General features: G+C 31.2%; 2 pseudogenes; both read left to right on the forward strand.

Moving 5' to 3' along the window:
• The first annotated feature begins 637 nt into the window (after positions 1-637).
• LOC106341296 lies at positions 638-1440 on the forward strand (annotated as a pseudogene).
• A 2537-nt stretch (positions 1441-3977) lies between these two features.
• Positions 3978-6999, forward strand: part of LOC106339828 — a 4258-nt pseudogene continuing 1236 nt past the window's right edge.

Genomic DNA, 6999 nt, shown 5'->3' on the forward strand with positions numbered 1-6999 from the left:
TCTCTCTCACGTTCTTCTTCTTCCTCACTTCTCTCTGTGATTTTGATTTTTGGGACGAATGAAATGGTTCACCATATCTCTCATTTTATAAGCATGAAGAAGGTGTTTGGTGAGCTCACAATCTTTGACAAAACCAACGTCAATAATTTCAGCCACCTAACATCACCGTCGATGCCATCACCGTCCACTCCTCCGACCATCATATTAAAAACGTGTTTTAACATATTTCAGTATGTAGATAATAATGTTATTATAGTTTTCATATGCCTCTTCAATTCCTATACATTATATCCAAGGAAGGATGACTGGACCTAGTGCATGCGTGGAACATAAGCTCCCGAACGTGCCAAACTGTGTCCTACCGCTACCAAGACCTACATATTTATCATTGTAGTAAATATAAGTATATATAACGCATAACTATATAGTCTGAACGAATCAAATTACAACTTTATTATATAGGTTTTTTTTTTTGAAAAATCTTTATTATATAGTTTGTAGATTAATATCTAACAACGTAGATTTTTTTCTTAAATCCTTTATCCGCTATATAATCGGGAGACACTTTTATTCCAGCCAAAGTACAGCTTCGATAGAAAACATAAGCTATAAACTTGTCTCTAATTAAGCAAAGAAAATGTGTGCATTGGTCCCTCCAGTGTACGAGAGCTACGAGAGAGTACGAGAGCTACTACGGTAGTGGAGAGTACCTCACCAACGGCACATTTTTTTATTTTCCGGAGACTTTTGGAGTGGTTCATCAACAGAACGTGCTTAGGGGTTTCTGTTTCGTCAGAAGTAATTGGAATAGACAAGAACCCGGTTGTAACCAAGAAGCTTAAACACAATGCAAGCGAGCGTGACCGTCAGAAGAAGATCAACTCTTTGTTCTCATCTCTGCGTTCCTGTCTTCCAGCCTCTGATCAATCGGTAAGTAGCTACTCTGATAAATCATATATGTCTCTATATTATTTAGAGGAAGAATATAAAACTAACACTTTTTTCTTTACTTTCTTGCAGAAGAAGTTAAGTATTCCTAAACGGTTTCGAGGAGCTTGAAGTACATACCAGAGCTGCAAGAGGAAGTGAAGAAGCTAATACAAAAGAAGGAAGAACTTTTGGTGCGAGTATCGGGTCAAAGAGACATTGAACATCACGTTAAGCAGCAACCAAAGGTGGTTGTGCGTTATGTCTCGACTGTGTCTGTGACTAGGCTTGGAGACAACGAAGTGATGGTCCAAATCTCATCGTCCAAGATTCATAGCTTTTGGATATCTAATGTGTTAAGTGGGTTAGAAGAAGATGGGTTTTGTTCTTGTGGATGTTTCATCGCCAAGGTCTCATGGTGAAAGGCTTTTCTACACTTTGCATCTTCAAATGGGATATATTGATTACAAGATGGATTGCACAGAATTAAGTCAGAGGATTTTGTTTCTTTAGAAGATAACTTGGTTGGTTTCTTTTAGTTATGTCGTTCCTTTCTCTTCAACATCGAACATTCTTGATCCCTAAGCATTGTAATTGAGTTGTTTCGGTTTACTATGCAAATAATATTACAGAATTAAATTTTTAATTCTTTTTATTTACTTCGACTCAACATTACTGGTAATATACTCTTGTTCCGAAATTTCGCTAGGTGTTGTACATACACTTGAATACTACTGAATTGTGAAAATATCAAAAATTATCAGGGATTTATTTTTATTCTTATACTATACTAGGTGTTTTGACCGCACATGCGGACATAATTCTTTTATAAATATTTATTAATAAATATACTATTAGTTTAAAGATCAAAATTTTAATTAAAACATTAAATTTATACTATTTTATGAATCTTTTAATTTCTTTAAATTTATACTATTTTATAAATCTTTTAATTTCTTAGTTTTACTTTTACAGATTTAAAACATTATTTTGGATAAAACATTAATATATTAATTTAAAATATGTTGTAATAATTAAATAAAATATATATATAATTGTTAATATAAAGTGATGTTTTCAAACCAAGGGAAATTGCCACAAATATCACATTCATAGTACCACTTTTACCCTTACTTTTAATGAAGGGTAAAAGACATTTATACCCTTAGAATTAACTAATCTAGAATTAGGGTTTAAAGTTGAGAGGTGGGATATGGTTATTGGAATGTGAAATTTAGGATTCTAATAAATATATAAATAAATCCTTAAAAAATATAAAAAAAAATTTCAAACATAATTTTTGATTTTCAAAAAGAAATTTTGAAAAAACAATTTGAATTTTTTTTTATAAAAAGTTCGAATTTGAAAAAGTATAATTCGAAAACATAAAAAATAAAAATTTATTTTTATTTTTTAATTTTTAATATTTTATTTAAATAATTATTTATTATATATATATATAACATGGTTATAAGAGTCTTTTGCCACTTAATGAAAAAAATAATTCTGAAAATGTCTCTTTAGTGGTAGTAAAGATAAATAATAGTACCATGAAAGTGGTAAACATGAAATTCCCCCTCAAACCAAATGTAAGGCTATGAATATGATGCAGTACAAAAGCACAAGAAACACAGGAGAAATAGTCTTCAGTTTTATATGCACTTTTTGTCTATTCATCATTAATATGCAGAACAAAAAGAAAATAATATAATATTTAGTAAACTGTTTGTAAATAATTTTATATGTAAGAAAAAAATTGTCCCGCAAACATAGCAAAAAAAGAAGATGGCCAAAAATAGAGGCCCAATAGGTAATTTTCTTCTTCTTTTTCTTATAAATACTACACCCATCTTAATTTATTTCATTAATAAACAAAACAAATTCTATAATTTTTTTGTAAACACTTATATATTTTTTTACGTGACATATTCATAAATTTAACATAATTTTCTGCATAAATATTTATTTAGCTACACTAAATAATCTTATATAATATTTAAATAAATAGAAAACATATATGGTTGGTTTTATTTCATCTTATAAGATTTTTATAGAAATCAGTTAAATGAATTCATGCATTTTATTGATTGATTATATTTATAAATTTAAATAGTTATTTTATTATCATTCATATTTTAGACAATGAAATATTGTATATAATTTCTTTTTTTGTGTCATACATACATATATTATGAGACATTCATGTATTTTTATCCTTTCTTTAACTGGTTTTTCATATTTCAGGTTATATATACCCCAAAAATAATTGAAAAATAAAAGTACATTTTCAATTTGTTTCTTAAGTGAATTATAAAATTTTTAATATGTTAAAAATAAGATATTTGGAGTTTCGACAAGGAAAACATATAACTAACATTAGAGAAATTATTGCAAATATTTTATGCACAAACAAAAATACTCTCTATTAACTTTTTCAATTTAATTGTATGTTGTAATTGTATTTATTTTATATAATGTTTAAATTTTGATCATATTTAATAAAATAATAACATTTACTGTTTATATATAAGAATTTGTAATTTTATTTTAAATATTTTACTTATATTTTTTAAATTCGTTTAAATATAATAATTCAGTAAATTAGTTTAACTAGTTCGATCTATATTTATTCTGCGAATTTATTTAATCGGTATTTGTTCTATTTGATATGCATCGTATGTTTGATCCGTATATTTTTTTGATCTGCGTCCCCATTAATTGTCGGTGGTGTTTTCTATTGGTACAGTAACAAAAACGAGTCACTGGTCCCTTGTCATTGGTCCCTTGTCATTGGTCCCTTGTTCTGAGTGTTTTTCTGAGAAAGAATAGTTTAGTATTATCGAGACTAGTGGCCTAGAAAACATTGTATGGGTCAAAGATCAAGAAAGTTTTGTTCAGAAAAGAAACAGTATAAAGACAAAAGGTAGAACACTGATTGATACATATAAGCCTTTTTGGTTAAAGAGAACACTAATATGTACCTGTTCAACGTGTGTGACGTGTGTTGTGTCCAAAGCACTTGAAAAAGAATATCAGTTTTATCTATTTAATAGAGTAATCAAGTGCACTATCATCATTCACATAACAACTTCTCCTCAGAGACAAGAGAGATGCCGATTAGCCAGAGAGTTCTGAAGCAGGTTGCAGCCTTTCCGGTTGTTTTAGCCATCGTTTGCTATTTCTTCTTGCCATCAATCAACGCGCCGGACCTCCTAAAGGGCACGAAGAACGTTCTCCAAGTGGCTAAGACCATTCCTCTCCCTGGCGATGGACCAGAGAGCTTAGAATTCGATTCACAAGGTGAAGGCCCTTACGTTGGCGTCACTGACGGTCGCATCCTCAAATGGCGCGGCGAAGAGCTAGGCTGGGTTGAGTTCGCCCACTCTTCTCCTCACAGGTTCAATCTTAACAAAAAAATGCTAACCTTCCTATGTTTTCATTGTTCTATTTAGTCGTTTAATAGATTTTGATCAATGTTCAAAAAATCATTAGGTAGTAATTAAACGTTTTATAGGGGATTAGTTGTACTTGTATAGATGGGACGCCTACAGGCTATCTAAGCCGATTTTGAAAAATAGTTCATAAAAATCGTTTCGCTTAAGGCTAATTTATTTATGACAGATTTATTAGAGGGTTGACTTCTCTACGCCCCGCAAACTACTTAAAACCACAGTCAATCCCCCTAGACTTTTAAGCTCTTCTCCTAACCCCACAAAATTAAATGATTCATCAAATATCCACCTAAACTATTTATTTCAAGTTAATTACACATTTTTTTCTTATATAAGAGTACATGCGTTTAGAAATTAAAAAAACGTTTAAAAATAGCGATTACTCTTTATCCGATCCAATAATTTTTTTTGGATCCATGATCCACACAAAAAGACCCGACACGTTAATAGAAAAAACCTATGCTAACAAACCCTACCTTACACGTACACCTTAAACAACCTTACGCCACTCTCGTAAAGCACATGTATCGAATTGGAGAAAGACAGAGCTACTAGGTGAAGGTTCTATTTATTAAAGATGGAGAATGAGGCACGCATAAACTAAGGAAGGATGGTGATTTATGAATGTTCTTATAACAAACCAAATCTATGAATGATGACCTTTGGGAGTTTTAATAATTCTTGTTTAGTTTTGCGTCTTATGGTTATTTTAATAACTTTGTGATCCTATAAATGATGTTTTCTGAGAATTTTTAGTAAACCATTTTTCCTTGTGTTGACTTTGAATATTTTCCTTTATAGGAAAAATTATATTAGACGTTGTCTACGCTGAATCCAGATGATGACATGCGAACATGTTGTTTGACAATTGACACTTTTGTTGTTCTCAGACAAACATAGACTAATAATCTTCAAGTTATTGTGATGACTGTGATGGCTTACGTTTAACATAATCAAGTTTACAAATGTTTACGTTTATAAAACAAACTATGTCACTACAACAAAGTGACTCCTTACAAACGAGATGATCCCTTTGTCTCTTTTCTGTTGTTTTATGGGAAATAAGTAAGCAACAAAATTTTCTAACACACAGAACACAGCCCAATTGAGATTATAGAACTCTGGACAGAATAATGTGCAATCTCAAAAATTCAATAGTAAAAGTCACAAAAGAAGAAGAATTTTTCTTGACGTGGTTGCAGCTTGTAGCGCCCTAACTCTAGCCTTTAAGACCATCCCGGGTTCATCTGCCACTTGCATTGAATAAAAATTTCTTGGAGCTTGTAACTAAAGTTCTTCGGTAATATATAGCTTTAGACATAGGTCCTGAAACAAAAGGGAACTGAAACATCCACCAAACCACAAATAATCCAAAGCAAAAAACATATAAGAAAACTTACATAGAATACCTTAGATCGTGTTCATAAAAAAAAGAAAAAGAATATTGTAGATCGTTGCTCTCTTTTACGTTGTAAGTAAGATTCAAATCTTAAACTAAAAAACAATCTCTATGAAGCTTCCTTAAGCTTCTTTTCATAGAGATGAAGTATGAACCCTAGTTTCAGAGCAATTGAGGGCGAAATTATGTCGAGAGTTTCATATTCGGGTCTTTTAACTTAAGTCGGGTCATACGGTTGGGTGGGGAGATTATCGGGTAGTTTTATGGTCAACGTGATTTGTCTGATCGCGTTTTATGAAACTAAACGCAATCACGTCGAAATCATACGATATGTGGAATTAATTCAGGAAAAATACTTTAGGGAGAAAACTAATGAAGCAGATTAGTTTATGGGGTTTCTTAATGAGCCTAAAAGTTTAGGGGGGTTTGGTGTGGGTTTAAGTAGTTTGGGGGGTGTAAAGAAGGCATCCCTTTATTAGAACATTGATTCACATTAACCTTGCTAATGAATCTGACCTCCTCCCCTTTTTTTTGGTGAGTGAAGAGATAACTGTTCAAGGCATAAAGTAGTTCCAAGTTGTGGGAGACCATTGGGACTTAGCTTCCATAAGAAAACAGGAGATCTGTACTTTTGTGATGGTTACTTTGGAGTCATGAAGGCCGGACCAGAGGGAGGCTTGGCCGAGTTAGTTGTTGATGAAGCCGAAGGTCGCAAAGTCATGTTTGCGAACCAAATGGATATAGACCAAGAGGAAGACGCTTTCTACTTCAATCAGCGATAAATACCACTTCGAGTAATTAAAAAATTACATCTTCGTTAATTTAGATTCACGGTCTTAATATTTTTTATCTTGTTGGTAACATTAGCAAAACATGGAAAATGAAAACATAAATAAATTGAATAATAAATAATCTATATATAGAATAGATTAATAGAAGACTTTTTCTTGGGTTCACCCCCTAGGGTGAACCTTTAGGTTCACCAACCAATAGAAAGTTGTCATTTTAGATCTAGTATCTTTTAATTAAGGAAACAAAATAACTTGCCAAATTATATTATGCTTTTAAAATAAAAAATAAAAAATTAAATAAATAAAAATAACAATAGTTCTAAAAAAAGATTATTTAAAAAAAATATTTATTTTTAAGATTTAGAGTTTAGTGTTTAAGATTTATAATTTAGAATTTATCCAAATGTTTAGTGTTTTTCCAAGGGTTTAG

This window comes from Brassica oleracea, chromosome C4, assembly GCF_000695525.1.
Source record: "Brassica oleracea var. oleracea cultivar TO1000 chromosome C4, BOL, whole genome shotgun sequence".
Taxonomy (NCBI): Eukaryota; Viridiplantae; Streptophyta; class Magnoliopsida; order Brassicales; family Brassicaceae; genus Brassica; species Brassica oleracea.